Source organism: Aotus nancymaae, unplaced genomic scaffold, assembly GCF_030222135.1.
Source record: "Aotus nancymaae isolate 86718 unplaced genomic scaffold, 86718_ANA_hifiasm-v0.15.2.pri h1tg000010l, whole genome shotgun sequence".
NCBI lineage: Eukaryota > Metazoa > Chordata > Mammalia > Primates > Aotidae > Aotus > Aotus nancymaae.
The window spans coordinates 11317235-11330497 of record NW_026988421.1 but is presented as its reverse complement, the minus strand read 5'-3'; the positions used below and the strand labels follow the sequence as shown (position 1 = coordinate 11330497).

The 13263-nt window shown below is 44.6% G+C and overlaps 1 pseudogene; it reads left to right on the top strand.

Annotated features, from left to right (window-relative positions):
- Positions 1-7683: 7683 nt before the first annotated feature.
- LOC105714200 (cell cycle checkpoint protein RAD1-like) lies at positions 7684-8334 on the top strand (annotated as a pseudogene).
- Positions 8335-13263: the final 4929 nt, after the last annotated feature.

The following is a 13263-nucleotide window of genomic DNA, read 5'->3' as shown; positions in this document are numbered from 1 at the left end:
GAACTGTGAGTCAGTTAAACTCTTGTTTGTAAATTACCCAGTCTCAGGTAGTGTCTTTATAGCAGTGTGAAAATGGACTCATACATAAGTGCTATCTATTTTGTTTGCTTGCTTGTTTGTATCAGTCTCCCTAGCTAGAATCTAAGCTCCACCAGTCTTCTGTTGTCCATCGTACCTCTAGGTCCCAGCACAGTACCTGATGCATCCAGTAGGCATCAGAGCAACTGATGGAAGGCATGTCAGGTGCTGTCTGGTCTAGGCCCCTGGGTCCTGTAGCATGCCTCTTTGTGGAAACCCAAAGCCTGGCAGAATTACCAGAGCTGTACCTGTGACCCAGTGCAGCTCAGCTCCCAACCATCCAGTCTACAGTCAGAATTTCATCTGGCCCCAGCAGCCAAAAGGAGTGGAAATGCAGAGCTAGCAACAGTTTACCTCCATAAATTCGACTCCCTGTTGCTCCTGGTGTTAACTATGGTTTCACACACTTCCACTTCAATTAAGACTTGGCACATTTCAAAATACCTCTGCACAGCAGGACACTGATTGAATTTGAGGTGCTGGGAAGCCAGTTGGAAAATATAATAGTGAAATCACTGGTCCCTTTATATTGTAGTTAAGAGCTTGAACAAACAACTATTACACCTCCTTTAATGTTCCATTCTGTTCCAAATGGATCTGGAATAAGTATAGTAACTCATACTGCTTTTAACCTGTCCCATTAGACCTGTCCATTTTGACCCATAGTGCTTTTGATTTGAGGTTCCAGTCTGTCTCTCAGTAGCACTGTTTGTACACAACGTGGGTCAAGTTTGTAACATTTGTAAATTTTGAAAATGTGTTTGAGTTATTCAAATGGTTGTTTCCCTGCATTTTCAAATATAAAACCTCTGAGCAAATATGTAATTATGTATTTTAAATGTCCCCTTTTGCTCATATAAATTACGGTACATCCATTCAACAAAATACTGCCCAGTCATTTTAAGTGTTGGGAATTAATAGACATTAACATGCTCAAGATTATTGTTAAGTGAAAATGGCAAGTTGCAGATCATAACATCTCTCTGTGTGCAAGTGTGTGTAAATGCATTTTCTTGTAAACATGGCTTATTTTTGGAAAGAGACCCTAAGTCATCTCTGGATGAAAATGGCTATAAGGATAATTGCTAACATATATCAGATGCTTGTTCTCTGCCAGGCATTGCACCAAATGCCTTTCCTATCCTTCAATTAATCTGCGTAATAACTGTAAGAGGAAAGTATTACGATTACCTTCCATTTATAGATTAGGAAACTAAGGCCAGAGAAGTCAAGTGACTCAGCTTCAGCATTCTATGCTATTTGAGGTGGGTTTTTCTTTTTTAAATCCTGAATCTGTGTTACTTCTAACATAAAAATAACACTATTAAGTATTTTTAAATCTTCCCCTCTTCTGGGATTTTGAAACTGAGGGGGCAATAGAAATGTTCTAACCCAAGTTCTATTGTGGCAGTGAATGAGAACCCAGGTTGTGCCAGGTGCAGTGAGCAGTGGCTCATGCCTGTAATCCCAGCACTTTGGGAGGCCAAAGCAGGAGGTTTACTTGAGCTCAGGAGTTTGAGACATGCCTGGTAACATGGCAAGATCCTGTCTTTACAAAAAATAAAAAATTAGTTGGGTGTGGTGGTACATGTCTGTTTTCCCAGCTACCAAATGAGATGGGAGGATCACTTGAGCCTGGGAGATGGAGGCTGCAGCAAGCTGTGATTATGCTACTGCATTCCAGCCTGGGCAACAGAACAAGATACTTTCATTAAAAAGAAAAAAAAAAAAAAGTTGGGCACAGTGGCTCATGCCTGTAATCCCAGCACTTTGGGAAGCCAAGGCAGGTGAATCACTAGGTCAGGAGTTGGAGACCAGCCTGGCTAACATGGTGAAACCCCATCTCTACTAAAAATACAAAAAAAAAAAAAATTAGCTGAGCATAGTGGTGGGTGCCTGTAATCCCAGCTATTGGGGAGGCTGAGGCAGGAGAATCACTTGAACCCAGAAGGCAGAGGTTGCAGTGAGCCGAGATCATGCCACTGCACTCCAGCCCAGGCAACAGAATGAGACTCCATCTCAAAAAACAAACAAGCAAACCAGAGGAAACTCAGGTTGTATCACTCACTTCTAGGCAAGTGCTCTTTTTCTCAGTCTTGTGTGGAGAGGTGTTTGAGAAGCCTCTGGGCTCATAGGCAGAGCTCAGTAGAAGCAGGAGGAAAGGCCAAGTTAGAGGCCCTCAGGTGCTGCTGCCTCTGGTTTTGAGTGTAATTATGGATGGGCTGACCCCACTGCCTACCATGGCAACACTAAGGGGAGCCTCCGCACTGAAGAGCAGCACTGCCCCCAAAGTAGCCAGGAAAATTCAAAGTCAATTGTTAGCTGCAACCTTTTATCCAACAGCATCTGGATAAAATCCATTAAAATACTCATTGTGATGCCAGACCTTTCACAAACATTCATTTGACACCCACAACTACCCATAAGCTTGACTGTCCCCATTTGAACAGCAAAGAATTTGGCATTTTGTGAAATCAAGTGATGTAAGTCTCACAAACAACTGCAAGGTTAGGAATGACTTGAACTCAGGACTGTCTGGTGCTCTACTAATTCCCACGCTGGGGCTCCAGTGGAAGAGCTGATGGCAGCCAGATGTCGCAGTTTTTGTATGTTGAACCCTCCCTTCACCCAAACTGTGTGTAATATGGTTTGGCTGTGTCCCCATTCAAATGTCAACTTCAACTGTACCTCCCAGTATTTCCATGTGTTGTGGGAGGGACCCAGGGGGAGATAATTGAATCATGGGGGCTGTTCTTTTCCATGCTATTCTCATGATAGTGAATAAGTCTCACAAGATATCATGGGTTTATCAGGGGTTTCTGCATATGCTTCTTCCTCATTCTCTCTTGCTGCCGCCATGTAAAAAGTGCCTTTCGCTCTCCACCATGATTATGAGACCTCCCCAGAACTGTAAGTCAAATTAAACCTCCTTTTCTTCCCGGTCTGGGGTATGTTTTTATCAGTAGCATAAAAATGAACTAATACTGTGGAACATATAAAAAATGAACAAGGCTGGGTGGGGTGGCTTGGCATTTGTAATCCCAGCTACTCAGGAAGCTGAGGTAGGAGAGTCACTTGAGGCTGGGAGTTCAAGACCAGCCTAGGCAACAGAGCAAGACTTGTCTCTGAAAAATTTTTCCTAAATAAGAAATTAGCTGAGCCAGGCACTGTAGCGCGTGCTTGTAGTCCCAGCTACTCAGAAGGCTGAGGTGGGAGGATCTCTTGAGTCCAGGAGTTCTGGGCTGTAGTGCACTATGCCAATCGGGTGTCTGCACTAAGTTCGGCATCAATATGGTGACCTCCCGGGAGCGGGGACCACCAGGTTGCCTAAGGAGGAGTGAACCAGCCCAGGTCGGAAATGGAGCAGGTCAAAACTCCCGTGCTGATCAGTAGTGGGATCACGCCTGTGACAAGCCACTGCACTCCAGCCTGGGCAACATAGCGAGACCCCGTCTCTTAAAAAAGAAAACAAATATTTAAAAAAGTTATTTAATTTTTTAAATATTAAAAAAAAAAAAAGAAATTAGCTGAGTGTGGTGGTGCATGCCTGTAGTCCCAGCTACTCAGGAGGCTGAGGCAGAAAGATCACTTGAGCCAAGGAGTTCAAGGCTTCAGTGAGCTGTGATCATACCACTGCACTCTAGCCTAGGTGATAGAGCAAGACCCTGTCTCTGAAAAAGAAAAAGAACAAATACAGGCTTCTGCTTCATGGACCAGCCTTCAAAAGGAGCCTCTGTTGTGCTCCCAAGTCATTTCCACACTGGAAGAACAGTCAGCAAGGTAGCATCTGTTATCAGATCACTCTACTGATAGCTGCCTTATAACCTCCAAAACTGCCCTGAAACTTAGAGATGTTCCAAGATTGATTGCTGTGTGTCCTGAAGTTTCCTTCTGGGCTCTGGTTCCTCAGCTTCCAAGGACTAGCTGTTTGGACACCAGTTGAACCCTAATTCTATTAAGAACAGAGGCCCCACTGCAATCTGAAGACTGGAAATTCAAAGGCTTGGCCTCCGTCAACCTTGGGAAGGCTCACTGGGGTCTGAATCTCACACCCTAGAAATCTGGGGTCTTGAACCCAAGATTTTGGGGCAGTTTCTTTTTTCTTTTTCTTTTCTTTTTTTTTTTTTTTTTTGAGACGGAGTCTTGCTCTCTTGTTGCCCAGGCTGGAGTGCAATGGTGCAATCTCGGCTCACCACAAACTCCGCCTCCTGGGTTCAAGTGATTCTCCTGCCTCAGCCTCCTGAGTAGCTGGGATAACAGGCACCCACCACCATGCCTAGCTAATTTTTTTTGTATTTTAGTAGAGACAGGGTTTCACTATGTTGGTCAGGCTAGTTATGAACTCTTGACCTCAGGTGATCCACCTGCCTCGGCCCCCCAAAGTGCTGGGATTACAGGCGTGAGCCACCGCGCCCGGCTGATTTTGGGGCAGTTTCTAAAGGACTTTCTGGTGCTAAAAATGATGGTGAAGGGCAAAGGTATACCCAGCTACCCTCTGGGCACTCCCTTGCTTGTGCTTGAATACTGGGCTAGCTAGACTGAGACACACAGGCACGGACACACACACACAGACACACACACACACACCGCTGTCTCGTATCTTTGGTCTTTGCTTGCTCTCTCCCCTGTTTCAAATATCCTTTCCACCTTACTCCACACAGCTGACTATTATTTAATTATGGGGATTCAGCTTAAAGATCACTTCCTCAACCCCAAGCTGAGCTAATGTTTTCACAGCACCAGAGTTGAGCACCATCCTAGACTATTACATAGAAATGGCCTGGTAATACAGCTCCTCCACTGGACCGAAAGTCCCTGAGGATGGGGCCTACGTTTGGCTCCCTGTGGTTCTCAGAGTCTCACCGTAGCATGGCCAGATTCCCATCATGCAGACTCATTACATCCGCACCAGGGCTTGTAAGTTTGCTGCTTATCCTGCAAGAAGCTGTAATTGAAACAGCTTCCAGGATGGAAATATCACTTCTAGAATTTAATTTTCGAGCTTACAGCCTGGATTTTTCAAGCTGATTACAGGAAACGGTTGGAGTACGGGTGCTCCCCGTGTTGAATCCAGATGGGTGTGTTTACTAGGCTGAGAAATGTTAATCCTGTCTTTGGCCTAGAAATGTCTGGCATTCACTTTGGAGGGAAATAGAAAAATAAAGTAGTACAGCCAGCCAGGCTCAATTATGTTTCCCTTAAAGAATGCTTTTTTCAAAACAAGGTGGGGAAAGGGTCTGCCAATTCTAACCTGGGGCTGTTGGGGGGACCTTTGCCCGAAAGGAGGTAGTGTACAGCTGTCATTAATTTTGAAAGTTCAGAAGAAACAGTCTGGGTAGTCAGTCTTCAGTATCATTACAAGGCTGGCCAAATAACCATGGGCCTGAATACTGACAGGTGCATGCTTGGGGCTAAGGAACAGAGATCTGAATCTGTTCTCCTCTCAAGGCCATATGTAAGTGTGTACATGAAGCCAAATGACAATGAGAAGAGCCTGCACATTTACTGAGCACTGGCTTCTTGCCAAGCATTATACTAAGCACTTTACATTTTTTATATCCTTTGAGGTGGATATCACTACTACTAACCCCATTTACAGTTGAAGAAACCAAGATTCAATGAGTGACCAGTCCAGAGCAGCAGGGCTCCTATATGCTTTGCAAACACTTTTACAACTTTAAATGATTTTTTTTTTGAGATAGAGTTTCGCTCTTGTTGCCTAGACTGGAGTGCAATGGCTCGATCTCAGATCAGTGCAACCTCTGCCTCACAGGTTCAAGCGATTCTCCTGTCCCAGCCTCCAGAGTAGCTGGGATTATAGGCACCCGCCACTACGCCCGGCTAATTTTGTATTTTTAGTAGAGACGGGGGTTTCTCCATGTTGGTCAGGCTGGTCTCAAACTCCCAACCTCAGGTGATCTGATTACAGGTGTGAGTCACCGCACCCGGCCAACTTTAAATGACTTTTAACCCTACCATGTGCTGGTACTTCAACCAGCCCAGCTGGCGGGTGGTCCCTCCTGTCCTGTGTAGTGAAGACCCAAGATCCTCTAGCAAGTGCTCCCCAGGCAGCAGGGCAGTAGGGCCCATTTGTCCCTAATAAACGTTTCTTCCATGCAGCAATCAACCCCTCAAGAAAAAAAGACAACAGCTTCAGTAATTAAGTAGGCGACCAGCAACCTGCCTGCCCAGCTGGAGCTCTCTGAGACTTTGTTTTTGTTTTGTTTTGATTGTTGTTGTTGTTGTTGTTGTTGTTTGTTTTTCTGAGACAGAGTCTGTTGCCCATGCTGGAGTGCAGTGGTGCAATCTTGGCTCACTGCAACCTCCACCTCCCAGGTTCAAGCAATTCTTCTGCCTCAGCCTCCCAAGAAGTGGGGACTACAGGTGCACGCCACCATGCCTGGCTAATTTTTGTATTTTTAGTAAAGACGGGGTTTCACCATGTTGGCCAGGCTGGTCTCAAACTCCTGACCTCAAGTGATCCTCCTGCCTCAGTCCTCCAACATGTTGGGATTACAGGCCAGCGCACCCGGTCTGAGACTTTGTCTTCAGTTACAAGTGCAGTGAGCAACGAGGGGAAGGAAGAGAGCTTTTTGAAGCTGTGTGACCCTGGTATGTATTTCTGGGTCTCTTGTAGCACCTTTCCACGGATGCTCGAGAGACAGGAGAGGAGGGAAGAGCCTCCCTCTCTCAGTCAAGAGTGCCACCTTGTGATGCCAGTCCAGAAGAGAGAACTGAGCATCCCTCTGGCCCCTGAGCTCAGCCCTGTGAATCATCCCCACAGCCCCTCCCCTGCAGTAGGCTCTGTTTGTGGTGCTCTGTAATTAGTTAATGAACTATCTGAATGATATTTCTGTAGTCATTCAACCAGCCCCATCCTCAGGGTGGTAATTGTATTTGAGGTTATTTAAAAACATTATTGTATCCAAATAGAGTTTACATCAGCAGACAGCATGATTAGTAATCCTGCTATCCATGGTGTTTCTAAATTGTGCTATAAACTGCCTGGTGAGTCGTGCAAAAATGGCTGGAACCAACAGAGAACAGTGGGGCTTCTCTGGCATAAACAACCAACTGTCTAAGGGGAGAAGTAGTAAAAGCAACTTGTGTCTAGAACCCAGTTGACTTCAGTTTAGAGCAGATTGTTTTCAAGAGGCCCTCCACTAATCTGGTCATCATCTTCAGATGTGAACTAACTGTTCATTATCTTTACAAGAAAATACTTGGACAGGAGGTGGAGGAAGTGGCAGGAGCTGCTTCACTTCATCTGCAGTTTCCTGGAGCTGCCTTGCTCCTCCTCAGGAAATTTGCCGGGAGGAGCTCTCCTGCTTCCAAACCCTACTGCAAAGGTGTTTCGTGATCTGCAGGAGCAGACTCCAGCAGCATCTCTTGGGGCTGAATGTACAGTCGGTGATTCCCCTCCTGAACCAACAGATCTAAGACGAAAATGATAGTACAGCCTTTCGGCCAGCCTTGACAACGTTAGGAATCTCTCTATGATCTTGAAAACTGTTCATTTCCGAAAATATGCCACGTGTTTTGCAACTAAAAATGGAATCAAAGTAACAGTGAAAAATACAAAGTGTGTGCAAGCAAATGCTTTTATTCAAGCTGGAATATTTCAAGAGTTTAAAGTTCAGGAAGAGTCTGTTACTTTTCAAATTCATTTAACTGTCCTTTTAGACTGTTTATGTATTTTTGGATCAAGTCCTGTACCAGGGACTTGAACTGCACTTCAGATGTGTTACCAAGGTTATGGTTACCCTTTGATGCTGTTCCTGGAAGAAGGAGGAGTGGTGGCAGTCTGCAAAATCAATAAGCAGGAACCTGAGACTCAGGACTTTGATTTCTGCAGCACCAATGTTATTAAAATTATTCTGCAGTCAGAGGGGCTCCATGAAGCCATTTTCTGAATTGGATATGTTAAATGAAGTCCTACAAATTACCACGTCTCCTGACAAGCCTTATTTCAGGTTATCTACTTTTGTAAATGCAGGAAGTTCCCACCTTGACTGTCCCAAAGATTCTGATTTGATGGAAGCATTTCATTGTAATCAGACCCAAGTCAACAGCTACAAGATTTCCTTACTGAAATCCTCTACAAAGGCGTTAGTTCTGTCTTGTAAGCTATCTATTTGGACAGATAACCAAGGCTTTCTTTCATTACAGTATATGATTAAAAATTAAGATAGACAAATAAGTTTTGTGGAATACTACTGCTGCCCTGATGAAGAAGTTCCTGAATCTGAGTCTTGAGTATGACAATTCACTGATATTTGTGTGTACGTTCATGATAGATGAAGTTCTCATTCTGATTACGGTACTCTTTATAATTTCATATTGGATTTTCTTTTCTTTTTTTTTTGAGGTAGAGTCTTGCTCCAGCCCAGACTGGAGTGCAATGGCATGATCTCGGCTCAGTGCAACCTCTGCCTCCCAGGTTCAAGTGATTCTCCTGCCTCAGTCTCCCAAGTAGCTGGGATTACAGGCACACGCCACCACGCCCAGCTAATTTTTTGTATTTTTAGTAGAGATGGGGTTTCACTATGTTGGTCAGTCTGGTCTTGAACTCCTGACCTCAGGCGATCCATCCGCCTTGGCCTCCCAAAGTGTTGGGATTACAGGCATGAGCCACCGCACCTGGCCTCATATTGGATTTTCTATAGAGAAGAAGCATGGGGAATATAGGAGCAAGGTCCGTGTTCCCTAATAGTTGCTATGTGTTTTGTAAATATGTTTTGTAGAGGAGAGGGTATGTGAATAAATGTTTTCATGTAGTTGTGGATTATTCAGGACTGTCCTGTAATTCTGTCTTTTGAACTCATGGGAATGATTTTGAGCCGAGATGAATAAATTATATGTTCTGTTTCAGTACAACATTTCAAGATTCTAAAGACGTAAGGTTTGATGCAGCTACCTGAAATGTTCTTTTATTTATTTACTGTTAGAAAAAGCAAAGGCATATGGGCATTGCTTATTTGTTTGAATTCTAGAGACTAGATCTTAAAGCAGTGCTTCTTCAAGTGTTGTGCCCACACTAGCATCAGAACCACCTGCAAAGTTGTAGCAAACTCTGGGGAGGAGGCCAGTATTTTAACAAGTTTCCCCAGGAGATCCTGATGCATGCTAAATTTTGGGAACCACTGTTTTAATGGAAATTTTTTTTTTGAGACGGAGTCTGGCTGGAGTACAGTGACATGATCTCGCCTCACTGCAACCTCCGCCTTCCAGGTTCAAGCGATTCTCCTGCCTTAGCCTCCTGAGTAACTGAGATTACAGGCGTGCGCCACCATACCTGGCTAATTTTTGTATTTTTAGTAGAGATGGGGTTTCATCATGTTAGTCAGGCTGGTCTCAAACTCCTGACCTCGTGATCCACCCACCTCAGCCTCTCTCGTGGTGGTGCATGCCTGCAATCCCAGCTACTCAGGAGGCTGAGGCAAGAGAATCGCTTGAACCTGGGAGGCGGACATTGCAGTGAGCTGAGATTGCACCACTGCACTCCAGCCTGGGTGACGAGCCAAACTCCATCTCCAAAGAAAAAAAAGCTTTTAGTACAACACCCAGGACAAAGCCACTGCCCAGTCCCAGGTGTTAGGGTTTTAAAAGTTTCTGCATAGTATTTTAGTTATTTCTGTACATGTTTTTTTTTCTATAGCGTCACAACAGAGGTGATACATACATGTTTTAATGCTCCTACTAGATCATAAATTCCCTGAAGGCAAGATTAATGTTTGCTTCATTTCTATGTCTTCATGCTTCTTATACATGGTAGAAACTCAGTAAATATTTGTTGAATAAATGAACACTATATTTAAGTGAAATATATTTTTTTAACTATATTTAAGTGAAAAAAATTGCAAAATGTACTTTAGCCATGCATTAATGCAAAAGTTCTCAAAATAAAGTTAATTTGTAGCTGTAAGTATATCTGAGATCTAGAATGATATATCCATGTCAGTTGCTAAGAGGGTCAAATGAGATGTGTATGAAAACCTCTTCAAAAATGGTAATGTTAGGGCCAGGCATGGTGGCTCATACCTGTAATCCCAGCACTTTGAGGGGCCGAGATGGGTGGATCACTTGAGGTTAGGAATTTGAGACAAGCCTGGCCGAGATGGGTGGATCACTTGAGGTTAGGAATTTGAGACAAGCCTGGCCGAGATGGTGAAACCACATCTCTACTAAAAATACAAAAAACTAGCTGTGCATGGTGGCACACACCTGTAATCCCAGCAACTTGGGAGACTCAGGCAGGAGAATCGCTTGAATCCTGGAGGCGGAGGTTGCAGTGAGCTGAGATCGCACCACTGCACTCCAGCCTGGGCAACAGAATGAGACTCCATCTCAAAATAAAATACAATTAAAATTAAAAATGGTAACACAGCAAACATAGGTAATGTGCTATTGGTTTATATAAAATACATATGTGTATATATATACATATATATATATAGAGAGAGAGAGAGAGAGAGATTTCTTCTATGCTTCTAGTGGAGCAGCTGCTAATTCCAGGGCATAAACTACCCCTAGTATGTAGACCGGCCACCAGTCACATAAGTCAACAGTAAGCAACTAGCAAGTGCTTATATACAAGTGAGTACAAGGAATTTTTGTTGTAAAAAAACAAAAAAGTAGATTAGTTATCTATTGCTGCCTAATACTTTATTCCAAAACTTAGCTGCAGGAAACAACAGCCAACACTTACCATCTCACAGGGTTTCTATGGGTCAGAAATTTGGGTGCAGCTTGCTGAGTGGTTTTAGCTTGACTGGGGCGGGAGGATCCATTTCAGGCACATGCATAGTAAGTTGGTGCTGACTGTCGGTGATGACCTCGGCTCCTCCCAGTGTGGCCTCTCCACAAGGCTGCTTGAGTGTCTTCACAGCATGGTGACTGGCTTTCCTCAGAGGCAGTGATTCAGGAGACCACAGCAGAATCTGCAGTGTCTTTTATGATGTGTCTTGGAAGTCACAGCCATCTCATCTGCATATCCTTTTGGTCATGCGAGTCTACCTTATTCAATGTGAGAGGACACAATACTGAAAGGCAATGATCATAGGGCCATCTTGGAGGCTGGCTACCACAAAGGGGAACTAATCTCAGAAATCAAGAACAGTAGCTACAGCCCAGCCAGGCTTCCCAGAGACAAGAGCTGGAGGGCATCCCAGGAGCCACGCAGCTCAAGGCACTTCAGCGCCAGCCATCCCCATGTCTTTACGCCTCCGGTTTCTTCCTCTTCATATGACTCAGCCACACCCCTTCGGTCTTCTCCTGCCAGTTCTTCCCATGTTTCTTAGTTCACATGGCTAAAAGCAGAGCCTGATGGTTCATCTTTTTTCTCAGGTCATCACAGGTCACATGCCAGCCTATGGGTTGGCTTCCAAGGATCGGCTCTAAGCCCAGGCATAGAGGAAGCAAGGTTCACATGGTCCAAAACATGGGCACCTTACCCCAGGGCTGTGGTCAGGACAGTCTTGCTAAGATGAAATAATAGGTGGGACAGAGCTTGGGAAGTGTGGCCTGACCCATATGGCTACTGCTCACTAGGCATTATGCTGGATGGAGGGGCCACAGAGTGAAGAAAGAAAAATGGGTGGGGCACTGTGGCTCACACCTGTAATCTCAGAATTTTGGGAGGCCAAGGTGGGTGGATCTCCTGAGGTCAGTAGTTTGAGGTCAGCCTGGCCAACATGGTGAAACTCCATCTTTACTAAAATACAAAAATTAGCGAGGCATGGTGGCATGTACCTGTAATCCAAGCTATTCGGGATGCTGAGGCAGGAGAATCATTTGAACCTGGGAGGCGGAGGCTGCAGTGAGCTGAGATCGCACCACTGTACTCCAGCCTGGGTAACAGACTGTGTCTCAAAAAAAAAAAAAAAAAAAAGCCGGGCACAGTGGCTCACGCCTGTAATCCCAGCACTTTGGGAGGGGCCGAGACGGGCTGATCACCTGAGGTCAGGAATTTGAGACCAGCCTGGGCAACATGGTAAAACCGTGTCTCTATTAAAAATACAAAAAATTAGCCAGATATGGTGGTGTGTGCCTGTAATCCCAGCTACCGGTGAGGCTGAGGCTGGAGAATTTCTTGAACCTGAGAGGCAAAGGTTGCAGTGAGCCAAGAATGCACCATTGTACTCCAGCCTGGGCAGCTAAGTGAGCCTCTGTCTCAAAAAAAAAAAAGAAAGAAAGAAAGAAAGAAAATGGCAGACACATAAACTGATCCCTGGTCTCTCTGTTTAGTGAGGCTATAACCAAATAATTTGTGCATGATAAGACTCTATCTCAAAAAAAAAATCCTAAGGCCAATTTTATGTCTTACTGACCATGTTTATAGAGTGACTTCAGAGACAAAGCAAGCTCCTGGGCCTTTTTTTTTTTTTTTTCTTTAAGATGGAGTCTCACTCTGTCTCCCAGAGTAGAGTGCAGTGGCGTAATGCTGGCTCACTGCAACCTCTGCTGCCCGAGTTCAAGTGATTCTCATGCTTCACCCACCCGAGTAGCTGGGATAACAGGCTCACACCATCATGCCCAACTAACTTTTGTATTTTAGTAGACATAGGGTTTCAGCATGTTGGCCAGGCTGGTCTCAAACTCCTGGCCTCAAGTGATCTACCCACCTTGGCCTCCCAAAGTGCTGAGATTACAGGTGTGAGCCACCACACATGGCCACTCCCGGGCTTTTTTACTCGGAGAAATGAGTTGCTCTGGTGAGGTCTGGCCTCAGGTAGGGTGGCCATTACATTGCAGGAGCCCCTGGAAGCTTCGTGGCCTGTGATTAAGAGACCACCCTCTGTAGCCAGCCTGCCTGGGCTTATATGCCCCTCTGATTCTTGCTACTATGTCACCTGGGTCAAGTTTCTTGAGCTCTCTGTACCTCAGTTTCCTTGTCTGTGTAATGGTATAGATACCAATAACACCTTACTCTTAGGGCTCTTATGAAGATTAAGTGAATCCTCTAAGGATTAAACTCCTAGAAGAACTTTACATAGCACATAGAAAGTGTCATATAAATGTTTGCTGTTTTTATTATTACTTTAGTGTAAATTTACTGATCTGCAACTTTCCTCTCGTTGAGGTATATCTACAACAAATTTTCACTTTGAAATAGCCGTCCCAATGATACTAAGTGGAACTAATCATCTGTCACCAAGGGTGTTGCTTTTTTGTTTTGTTTTGTTT